A 12,500-nucleotide genomic window follows, 5' to 3' on the forward strand; every position below is an offset into this window, starting at 1 on the left:
ACACCAAGGCAGGAATGCCATGCCATGGCCTCGGCCTGCATGCCATGCCATGGCGTTTCCCATCATGCCAACGCCGGAATGCCATGCCACGGCCTCGGCCTACATGGCATGCCACAGCGTTGCCCAGCCTGCCTTGCCACGGCGTTGCCCAGCATGCCAAGGCCGGAATGCCATACCATGGCCACGGCCCGCATGCCATGCCACGGCCTTGGCCCGCTTGCCTTGCCACGGTGTTGCCCAGCGTGTCAGGCCTTAGCCTTGGCCAACATGCCGTGCCACAGCCTCGGCCTGCGTGCGATGCCACAGCGTTGCCCAGCATGCCAGGGCCGAAATGCCATGCCACGGCCTCGGCCCGCATGCCATGCCACTGCCTTGGCCAGCATGCCATGCCATGGCCTCAGCCTGCATGCCTTGCCATAGCGTTGCCTCACGTGCCTTGCCTTAGCCATGGCCTCGGCCAGCACGCCATGCCACGGCCTCAGCCCGCATGCCTTGCCACGGCGTTGCTTAGCTTGCCATGCGACGGCGTTGCCTAGCTTGCCATGCCTTAGCCTTGGCCAACATGCCATGCCACGACCTCAGCCCGCATGGCTTGCCGCAGCGTTGACCAACATGGCAAGGCCGGAATGCCTTGCCACGGCCTTCGCCCCGCATGCCATGCCACGGCCTTGGTCAGCATGCCATGGCACGGCCTCAGCCCACATGCCCTGCCATGGTGTTGCCCGGCAAGCCGTGCCACAACGTTGCCCAGCGTGCCATGCCACGGCCTCGGCCCCGGTCCGCATGGCATGGTACAGCGTTGCCCAGCATGCCAAGGCCGGAATGCCATGCCACGGCCTGGGCCCGCATGCTGTGCCACGGCCTGGGCCCGCATGCCGTGCCACAGCCTTGGCCCACATGCCTTGCCACAGCGTTCCCCAGCGTGCCATGCCTTAGCCTTGGCCAACATGCCATGCCACGGCCTCGGTCTGCATGCCTCGGCCCCGGCCTGCTTGCCTTGCCACGGCGTTGCCTAGCGTCCCATGCCACAGCGTTGCCCAGCGTGCCATGCCTTAGCCTTGGCCAACATGCCATGCCACAGCCTCGGCCCGCATGCCATGCCACAGCGTTGCCCAGCATGCCAAGGCCGGAATGCCATGCCATGGCCTCAGCCTGCATGCCATGCCACGGCCTCGGCCAGCATGCCACGCCACAGTTGCGGCCCGCATGCCTTGCCACAGTGTTGCCCAGCGTGCCATGCCTTAGCCAAGGCCTGGGCCAGCACGCCATGCCACGGCCTAGGCCCGCATGGCTTGACACGGTATTGCCCAGCATGCCGTGCGACAGCGTTGCCCAGCTTGCCATGCCTTAGCCTTGGCCAACATGCCATGCCACGACCTCGAATTGCATGCCATGCCGCAGCGTTACCCAGCATGCCAAGGCTAGAATGCCTTGCCACAGCCTCGCCCCGCATGCCATGCCACAGCCTCGGCCAGCATGCCATGCCACGGCCTCGGCCCGCATGCCTTGCCACGGTGTTGCCCAGCATGCCATGCCACAGCGTCGCCCAGCGTGCCATGCCACGGCCTCGGCTCGCAAGCCTCGGCCCCGGCCCGCATGCCTTGCCACGGAGTTGCCCGGCATGCCATGCCACAACGTTGCTCAGCGTGCCATGCCTCCGCCGTGGCTCACATGCCGTGCCACGGTCTCGGCCTGCATGGCATGCTACAGCGTTGCCCAGCATGCCACGGCCGGAATGTCGTGCCACGGCCTCGGCCCGCATGCCGTGCCATGGCGTTGCCCAGCGTGCCATGCCTTAGCCTGGGCCAACATGCCATGCCACGGCCTCGGCCCGCATGGCATGCTACATCGTTGCCTGGAATGCCAAGGCCGGAATGCCATGCCACAGCCTCAGCCCGCATGCCATGCGACAGTGTTACCCAGCATGCCAAGGCCGGAATGCCATGGCACGGCCTCGGCCCGCATGCCCTGCCACAGCCTCACCCAGCATGCCACGCCACAGCCTCGGCCCACATGCCTTGCCACGGTGTTTGCCCAGAACGCCATGCCATAGCGTTGCCTAGCGTGCCATGCCTTAGCCTTGGCCAACATGCCATGCCATGGCCTCGGCCCGCACGGCATGTTGCAGCGTTGCCCAGCATGCCAAGGCCGAAATGCCATGCCCCGGCCTCGGCCCGCATGCCATGCCATAGCCTCTGCCCGTATGCCTTGCCACGGCGTTGCCCAGCATGCCATTCCTTAGCCTTGCCCAGCATGCCATGCCACAGCGTTGCCTAGCGTGCCATGCCTTAGCCTTGGCCAACATGCCAGGCCACTGCCTTGGGCAGCCTGCCATGCCATAGCATTGCCCTGCATGCCATGCCACGGCCGTGGCCGGCATGGCAAGCCACAGCGTTGCCCAGCATGCCAAGGCGGGCATGCCATGCCACGGCCTCGCCCGACATGCCTTGCTACGGTGTTGCCAAGCATGCCAAGGCGGGCACGCCATGCCACGGCCTCGGCCCGCATACCTTGTGGCCACCTTGGCCAGCATGCAATGCCACAGCGTTGCCCAGCGAGCCATGCCTTAGCCTTGGCCAACATGCCATGGGCACTGCCCTGCCCAGCATGTCATGCCACCGCCACGGCCAGTATGCCAAGCCACTGCGTTGCCCATCATGCCACGGCCGCGGCCGGCGTACCATGCCACGGCCGCGGCTGGCGTGCCATGCCACGGCGTTGCCCAGCATGCCGAGGCGGGCATGCCATGCCATAGCCTCGGCCAGCATGCCATGCCACAGCCTCGGCCCGCATGCCTTGGCACGGCGTTGCCCAGCATGCCATGGCGCCGTCTTGGTCAGCATGCCATGCCAAGGCACCGCCTTGTCCCGCACGCCGTGCCACAGCAACATGCCAAGGCCGGCATGCCAAGCCACGGCGTTGCCCAACATGCCATGCCACGGCCTTGGCCAACATGCCGTGGCATTGCCATGGCCGGCATGCCATGCCACGCCACAGCGTTGCCCCGCAGGGTGAAGCCGCCATGCCTTGCCACGGCCTCGGCCGGCATGCCATCCTAAGGCGTTGCCCAACATGCCATGACCTTGCCACGCATGCCATACCAAGGCCAATGCATTGCGCCAGCAAGCCATGCCAAGGCCTTGGCCAGCAGCATGGCATGCCACGGGCTGGGCGAGCATGCCACGCCACGGCCTTGGCTACCTGCATGGCATGCCACGGCCTCAGCGAGCATGCCATGCCAAGGCCAAGGCCAAGGCCAAGGCAGCATGCAAGGCCGCGGGCAAGGGCAAGTCCCCGTGCAAGGCCATGGCCAAGGCGAAGGCCGCGGGCAAAGGCCAACGCCAAGGCCATGGCATGTTGGGCCGCGGGCTAGGCCTTTATTTGGCCAAAAAAATCAAAATAAAATAAAAAAATTAAAAAAATAATTTAATAAATTCTATAATTACTAGTGCCTCATCCTTTAATTATTGGAATTTTTCCATAATTTTTAGACTATTTTTATTAATTTTTATTATTTTGGAAGTATTAAAATCGAACTAAAAAAAAATTATTTTCGATGGTCAAAAAATTTTTTACAATTTTTTTTATGGTGTATTAAATTTTTTCCTACAACTTTCATGTTGAAAGCTTTCGCAAAAAACCGTTACTTTTTAAAAAAACCCCATTATGACTCCTCGAGCATGGTTGATGTTTCCTCCTGCCATATTGAAAAGGGCTTAACAAGCTACTATAAGGGGGGCCACCTTCCTTGCCTGCTAGGCCACACCAGGTTTGCCCCAAGGCCGCGGCCTTGGGCGTAGCCTGGCCGCGGCTCGGGGACGGCCTTGGGTGCAGCCTTATGCAGCCAGGACCGTGGCTCAGCCGCGGCTTTGGGCATAGCCATGGGCGGCCTGAGTCGCGGCGTGGGCAGTATGGCATGGCATGGCATGGGCGCGGCGTGGGCTGCCTGGCGTGCGCGCGGCGTGGGCAACATGGCATGGCATGCGTGTGGCGTCCGCGGCCTCGCATGCGCGCCACGTAGGCAGCATGGCATGGCATGCGCGCGGTGTGGGCAACAATGCATAGCATGCACGTGGCGTGGGCGGCCAAGCATGCGCGTGGCCGGGGCAGCTAGACATGGCATGCGTGCGGCGTCCGCGGGCATGCATGCGCATGGCATGGGCAGCATGGCATGGCATGGGCGCGGCGTGGGCAGCAATGCATGGCATGCGCGCAGCATGGGCAGCGTGGCATGGCATGCGCGTGGCGTGGGCAACAATGCATGGCATGCGCGTGGCGTGGGCAGCCTGGCATGTGTGTGGCTGGGGCAGCCTGGTTTGGCATGCGTGCGGCGTCCGGAGGCCCGCATGCGCGCGGCGTCGGCAGCAAGGCATGGCCTGTGCGCGGCGTAGGCGGCTTCGCATGCACGCGGCCGGAGCAGCCTGGCATGGCATGAGTGCGGCGTCCGCGGCCTCGCATGTGCGCGACGTAGGCATCATAGCATGGCATGCGCGCGGCGTGGGCAGCAATGTGTGGTATGCGCATGGCGTCAGTAGCCTGGCCTGGAATGCTCGCGGCGTGGGAACCACAGCCTGTGCGCATACCGCGCGCGCGGTCTTTTGACCGCGGTGCGCATGTTCCGCGCATGTTCGCGCACGCCTTTGCACGCCTTCGCATGCAACGCACGTCTAATGATAAAAGCCGCAGCCAAGCCAAAGCCAGCAGCATGCCATGCCAAGCCAAGGCTAGCAACTTGCCATGCCATGCCTAGGCCAAGGCAGCCTAGCCAAAGCCGGCAGCACGCCATGCCAAGGCCAAGGCCAGCAGCATGCCATGCCAAGGCCCAGGCAGCCCAACCAAAGCCAGCAGCATGCCATGCCAAGCCAATGCCAGCAGCTTGCCATACCATGCCTAGGCCAAGGCAGCCTAGCCAAAGCCAGCAGCATGCCCTGCCAAGGCCATGGCAGCCCAGCCAAAGCCAGCAGCGTGCCATGCCAAGCCAAGGCCTGCAGCATGGCATGCCAAGGGCAAGGCTGCCCAGCCAAAGCCAGGAGCATGCCCTGCCAAGCCAAGGCCAGCAGCAGGCAATGCGAAGGCCAAGGCTGCCCAGCCAAAGCCAGCAGTGTGCCATGCCAAGCCAAGGCCAGCAGCTTGCCATGCCATGCCTAGCCCAAGGCAGCCTAGCCAAAGCCAACAGCATGCCATGCCAAGGCCAAGGCAGCCCAGCCAAAGCCAGCAGCATGCCATGCGAAGCCAAGGCCAGCAGCTTGCCATGCCATGCCCAGGCCAAGGCAGCCTAGCCAGTAGCATGCCATGCCAAGGCCAAGGTAGCCCCGCCAAAGCCAGCAGCATGCCATGCTAAGCCAATGCCAGCAGGTAGCCATGCCATGCCTAGGCCCAGGCAACCTAGCCATAGCCAGCAGCATGCCAGGCCAAGGCCAAGTCTAGCAGCATGCCATGCCAAGGCCAAGGCAGCCCAGCCAATGGCAGCAGCATGCCATGCCAAGCCAATGCAAGCAGCTTGCCATGCCATGCCTAGGGCAAGGCAGCCTAGCAAAAGCCAGCAGCATGCCATGCCAAGGCCAAGGCAGCCCAGCCAAAGCCAATAGCATGCCATGCCAAGCCAAGGCCAGCAGCTTGCCATGCCAGGCCAAGGCCAAGGCAGCCTAGCCAAATCCAGCAACATGCCCTGACAAGGCCAAGGACAAGCAGCATGCCATGCCATGGCCAAGGCAGCCCAGCCAAAGCCAATAGCATGCCATGCCAAGCCAAGGCCAGCAGCTTGCCATGCCAGGCCAAGGCCAAGGCAGCCTAGCCGAATCCAGCAACATGCCCTGACAAGGCCAAGGCCAAGCAGCATGCCATGCCATGGCCAAGGCAGCCCAGCCAAAGCCAGCAGCATGCCATGCCAGGCCAATGCCAGTGGCTTGCCATGCAATGCCTAGGCCAAGGCAGCCTAGCGAAAGCCAGCAGCATGCCATGCAATGGCCAAGGCCAGCAGCATGCCATGCCAAGGCCAAGGCAGCCCAGCCAAAGCCAGCTGCATGGCATGCCAAGCAAAGGCCAGCAGCATGCCACGCCATGCCTTGGCCAACGCTGCAAAACCAAAGCCAACATCATGCTATGCCAAGGTCAAGGCAGCCCCACCAAAGCCTGCAGCACGCCATGCCAAGCAAATGACAACAGCTTGCCATGCCATGCCTAGGCCAAGGCTGCCTAGCCAAAGCCAGCAGAATGCCATGCCAAGGCCAAGGCCAGCAGGATGCCATACCAAGGCCAAGGCAGCCAAACCAAAGCCAGCAGCATGCCATGCCAAGCCAAGGCCACCAGCTTGCCATGTCATGCCCAGGCCAAGGCAGACTAGCCAAAGCCAGCAGCATGCCATGCCAAAGCCAAGGCCTAGCAACATGCCACGCCAAGGACAAGGCAGCCCTGCCAAAGCCAGCAGCATGCCATACGAAGCCAAGGCCAGTAGCTTGCCATGCCATGTCCCGGCCAAGGTAGCCCAGCCAAAGCCGACAGCATGCCATCTCAAGTCCAAGGGCTAGCAACATGCCATGCCAAGGCCAAGGCAGCCCAGCTAAAGCCAGCAGCATGCCATGCCAAGCCAAGGCCAGCAGCTTGCCATGCCATGCCATGCCTGGGCCATGGCAACCTAGCCAAAGCCAGCAGCTTGCCATGCCAAGGCCAAGGCCAGCAGGAGGGCATTCCAAGGCCAAGGCAGCCCCGCCAAAGCCAGCAGGATGTCATGCTAAGCCAATGCCAGTAGGTTGCCATGCCATGCCTTGGCCGAGGCAACCTTGCAAAAGCTAGCTGCACGCCATGCCAAGGGCAAGGCCAGCAGCATGCCATGCCAAGGCCAAGGCAGCCCCGCCAAAGCGAGCAGAACGCCATGGCAAGCCAATGCCTACAGGTTGCTATGCCATGCCTTGGCCAAGGCAGCCTAGCCAAAGCCAGCAGCATGCCATCCCATGCCAAGGCCAAGGCTAGCAGCATGCCATGCCAAGGCCAAGGCCAAGGCCGCCCAGCCAAAGCAAGGCCAAGGCCAGCAGCATGCCAGGCCATGCCTAGGCCAACGCTGCCAAACTAATGCCAGCCGCATGCCATGCCAAGGCCAGGGCCGGCAGCATGGCATGCCAACGCCAAGGCAGCCCCGCCAAAGCCAGCAGCATGCCATGCCAAGCCAATGCCAGCAGGTTGCCCTGTCATGCCTAGGCCAAGGCAAACTAGTCCATGCCAGCAGCATGCCATGCCAAGGCCAAGGCCAGCAGCATGCCATGCCAAGGCCAGGGCCAGCAGAATGCCATGCCACGGCCAAGGTAGCCCAGCCAAAGCGAGCAGCATTCCATGCCAAGGTCAAGGCAGCCCAGCCAAAGCCAGTAGCATGCCATGCCAAGCCAATGCCAGTAGGCTGGCATGCCATGCCTAGGCCAAGGCAGCCTAGCCAAAGCCAGCAGCATGCCATGCCAAGCCAAGGCCAACAGCATGACATGGCATGCCTAGGCCAACGCCACCAAACCAACGCCAGTAGCATGCCAAGCTAAGGCCAAGGCCAAGGTAGCCCCGCCAAAGCCCGCAGTATGCCATACCTAGCCAATGGCAGCAGGTTGCCACGCCATGCCTAGGCCAAGGCAACCTAGCCAATGCCAGCAGCATGCCATGCCAAGCCAAGCCCAACAGCACGCCATGCCAAGGCCAAGGCAGCCCTGCCAAAGCCAGCAACTTGCCATGCCAAGGCCAAGGCAGCCTCGCCAAAGCGAGCAGCACGCCATGTCAAGCCAATGCCAACAGGTTGCTATGCCATGCCTAGGCCAAGGCAGCCTAGCCAAAGCCAGCAGCATGCCTTGCCATGCCAAGGCCAAGGCCAGCAGCATGCCATACCAAGGCCAAGGCAGCCCAGCCAGAGCCAGCAGCATGGCATGCCTTGCCAAGGCCAGCAGCATGCCATGCCATGCCTAGGCCAACGCCGCCAAACCAAAGCCAGCCGCATGCCATGCCAAGGCCAAGGCCAGCAGCATGGCCTGCCAAGGCCAAGGTAGCCCCGCCAAAGCCTACCGCATGCCATGCCAAGCCAATGCCAGCCGCTTGCCATGCCATGCCCAGGCCAAGGCTGCCTAGCCAATGCCAGCAGCATGCCATGCCAAGGCCAAGGCAGCCCAACCAAAGCCATCAGCATGCCATGCCAAGAAGAAGCCAGCAGCTTGCCATGCCATGCCAGGCCAATGCAGCCTAGCCAAAGCCTGCAGCATGCCATGCCAAGGCCAAGGCCTTGCAACATGCCATGCTAAGGCTAAGGCAGCCCAGCCAAAGCCAGCAACATGCCATGCCTAGCCAAGGCCAGCAGCTTGCCATGCCATGCCTAGGCCAAGGCAGCCTAGCCAAAGCTAGCAGCGTGCCATGCCAAGGCCAAGGCAGCCCAGCCAAGGCCAGCAGCATGCCATACCAGCCGCGTCGCGCGCATGGGTGATGTTTCCTCCTGCCAGATGAAAAAGGGCTTAACAAGCTACTATAAGTGGGGGGCACCTCCCCTAAGGCTGGCCAGCATGGCCAGGCTACAGGCCAAGCCTAAGCCTAGGTGGGCGCTTGGCACATGCCATCGCTTGGCTTGTGGCATCGAAACTGCATAGCCAAGCACGGGATGTGTCGAGTGGCGGCCCGCGGTGGTGGCGGTGGCAAGTCGGCCTTGGCCAGCATGCCATGCCACAACCTTGGCAAGCATGTCATGCCAGGGCCTTGGCCAGCAGCACGCCATGCCAAAGCCTTGGCTTGCATGCCATGCCACAGCCTTGGCCAGCAACATGGCATGCCAAAGCCTTGGCCAGCTGCATGCCATGCGCTGGCCTTGGCAAGCATGTCATGCCACGGCCTTGGCCAGTAGCATGCCATGCCCCGGCCTTGCCAAGCATATCATGCCACGGCCTTGGCCAGCAGCATGCCACACCACAGCCATGGCCAGCAAAATAGCATGCCAAAGCCTTGGCCAGTAGCATGCCATGCCATAGCCTTTGCCAGTAGCATGCCATGCCCTGGCCTTGGCAAGCATGTCATGCCACGGCCTTGGCCAGCAGCATGCCATGGCACAGCCTTGGCAGCAGCATGCCATGCCCGACCTTGGCAAACATGTCATGCCATGGCCTTGGCTAGCAGCACGCTATGCCTAGTCCTTGGCCAGCAGCATGCCATGCCTAGTCCTTGGCTAGCACCATGCCATGCCACGGCCTTGGCCAGCAACATGCCATGCCAAGGCCAGGGCCAGCAGCATGGCGTGCCGCAGCCTCGGCCAGCAGCATGCCATGCCCCAGCCTTGGCCAGCAACATGATGCCTAGTCCTTGGCCAGCAACATGCCCTGCCACGGCCTTGGCCAGCAGCATGCCTTGCCAACTCCTTGGCCAGCAGCATGCCATGCTACGCCACGGCCTTGGCCAACTCCTTGGCTAGCGACATGCCATGCCATAAGGCCTTGGCCAGCTGCATGGGATGCCACGCCCCGGCCTTGGCCAGCGGCATGCCATGCCAACGCCTTGGCCAACAGCACGCCATGCCAAAGCCTTGGCTTGCAGGCCATGCCACAGCCTTAGCCAGCAACATGACACGCCAAAGCCTTGGCCAGCAGCATGCCATGCGCCGGCCTTGGCAAGCATGTCATGCCATGGCCTTGGCCAGTAGCATGCCATGCCCCGACCTTGCCAAGCATGTCATGCCACGGCCTTGGCCAGCAACATGCCATGCCACAGCCTTAGCCAGCAACATGCCATGCCACAGCCTTGGCCAACAAAATGGCATGCCAATGCCTTGGCTAGTAGCATGCCATGCCACAGCCTTGGCCAGCAGCATGCCATGCCCCGGCCTTGGCAAGCATGTCATGCCACAGCCTTGGCCAGCAGCATGCCATGCCACAGCCTTGGCCAGCAGCATGCCATGCCCGACCTTGGCAAACATGTCATGCCACGGCCTTGGCCAGCAGCATGCCATGCCACAGCCTTAGCCAACAGCATGCCATGCCCGACCTTGGCAAACATGTCATGCCACGACCTTGGCCAGCAGCACGCCATGCCTAGTCCTTGGCCAGCAGCATGCCATGCCACGGCCTTGGCCAGCAACATGCCATGCCAAGGCCTAGGCTAGCAGCATGCCATGCCGCAGCCTCGGCCAGCAGCATGCCATGCCGCAGCCTTGGCCAGAAACATTATGCCTAGTCCTTGGCCAGCAGCATGCCATGCCACGGCCTTGGCCAGCAGCATGCCATGCCAACGCCTTGGCCAGTAGCATGGCATCCCACGCCACGGCCTTGGCCAACAGCATGGCATGCCATGGCCTTGGCTAGCGGCATGCCATGCCACAATGCCTTGGCCAGTAGCATGGCATGCCGGGCATGCCACGCCACGGCCTTGGCCAGCGGCATGCCATGCCAACGCCTTGGCCAGCAGCATGCCTAGCTACAGCCTTGTCCAGCATCATGGCATGCCACGCCACGGCCTTGGCCAGTAACATGCCATGCCAACGCCTTGGCCAACTGCATGCCTTGACACGGCCTCGTCCATGCCACGCCAACGCCTTGGCCAGCAGCATTCCATGCCCAGTCCTTGGCTAGCAGCATGCCATGCCAACGACTCAGCCTTCGGCAGCAGCGTGCCATGCCAACGCATTGGCCAGCAGCATCCCTTGCCTGGCAGCATGGCATGCCATGGCATGGCCTTGGCCATCAGCATGCCTTGCCGCAGCCTTGTCGGGCAGCATGGCATGCTCCTCGGGTAATTGCCATTAGGCTTGGCTTTGACTTACGTACAAGTTGCCTTGCAAAATTCATGTCCCTCGGTTAAATTTCCATTTGGTTGGCTTCAACTTACGTACAAGTTGCCTTGCGAAATGCATGTCCCTCGGTTAAATTGCCATTCGGTTGGTGCGAACGAGTTGCCTGTGCTTTCCTAGTGGAAGCTTCTTGCGAAAAGTATGTCCCTCGAAAGTTGCCTGTTGCGTTTCTTTTTTGCATTCGTGCTAACCGGTGCTTGCTCGGCTTCTCTAAATGTTTTTGCGCGTTCATCGGGCTTCTTAGTCCTTCGGGGGGTGATTCGTTTTGTGGGGCTGGTGCATAGTGTACGCCGTGGCGCGTGAGTTGTGTTTGGTTTGTGCGAGTTGGACGGATCCCTGCCTGTGCAGCGAACTCCACTGGTGCATTCCTCCGTGTCGCTCGGGTAAATGCCTTTAGGTTGTCTTCGACTCGCCTTCGAGTTGCCTGCGCTTCCTAAGTGGAAGGTACCTTGCGAAAAGCGTGTCCCTCGGGTAATTGTCATTTTGTTGTTGGCTTTGATGTGCGAACGAGTTGCCTGTGCTTTCCTAGCGGAAGCTTGTTGTGAAAAGTTTATCCCTCGAAAGTTGCATGTTGCATTTGTTATTTGCATTCGCGCTAACCGGCGCTTGCTCAGCTTCTGTAAGTGTTTTCGCGCGTTCATCGGGCTTCTTAGTCCTTCGGGGGGTGATTTGTTTTGGGTGGTTAGTGCATAGTGTACGTCATGGCGCGTGAGTTCTGTTTGGTTTGTTCGAGTTGGACAGATCCCTGCCTGTGCAGCGAACTCCACTGGTGCATTCCTCCGTGTCCCTCGGGTAAATGCCTTTAGGTTGTCTTTGACTCGCCTTCGAGTTGCCTGCGCTTCCCTAGTGGAAGGTGCCTTGCGAAAAGCGTGTCCCTCGGGTAATTGCCATTTGGTTGGCTTTGACTTATGAATGAGCAGCCTGCGCTTTCCCAGTGGAAGGTTGTCGCGAAAGTTATGTCCCCCGGAAGTTGCCTGCTGCCTTTTGTTATTTACAGTCGCGCTAATTGGTGCTTGCTCGGCTTCTCTAAATGTTTTCTCACGTTCGTCGGGCTTCTTAATCCTTCGGGGTGTGGTTCGTTTTGGGGGGCTGGTACGCATTGTACGTCGTGGCGAGTTGGACGAATCCCTGCTGTGCAGCGAACACCACCGGTGCATTCCTCTTCATCATCCGCTGGATTCCTACTGGTTTCCTGCCCCTTCCCTGGTGGAAGCTCCTTGCGAAAATTTATGTTCCTCGGTCGGTAGACATCCGGTTGGCTTTGGCTTGCCTACAAGTTTGTTGCCTGCGCTTCCCCAGTGGAAGCTGTGTTGTGAAGAGCTTGTCCCTCGGGTAATTGCCATTTTGTTGGCTTTGACTTGCGAACGAGCTGCCTATGCTTTCCGAGTGGAAGCTTGTTGCGAAAAGTATGTCCCTCGGAAGTTTTGCCCGTTGCCTTTGTTACTTGCAGTCGTGCTAACCGGTGCTTGCACGGCTTCTCTAAATGTTCTCGCACGTTTATCTGGCTTCTTAGTCCTTCGGGGTGTGATTCGTTTCGGGCAGCTGGTGCGTAGTGTACGTCGTGGAGCATGAGTTGTGTTTGGTTTGTGCGAGTGGGACGGATCCCTGCCTGTGCAGCGAACTCCTCTGGTGCATTACTCTTCATTTGTGCTTGGGGGAAAAATCTTGCCTTCCGCCTCACGTGGGTTCCTGTGTTGCCTACCTAAACAAA

This window comes from Camellia sinensis, chromosome 12 (genome assembly GCF_055761805.1).
Source record: "Camellia sinensis isolate YWXY chromosome 12, ASM5576180v1, whole genome shotgun sequence".
NCBI lineage: Eukaryota > Viridiplantae > Streptophyta > Magnoliopsida > Ericales > Theaceae > Camellia > Camellia sinensis.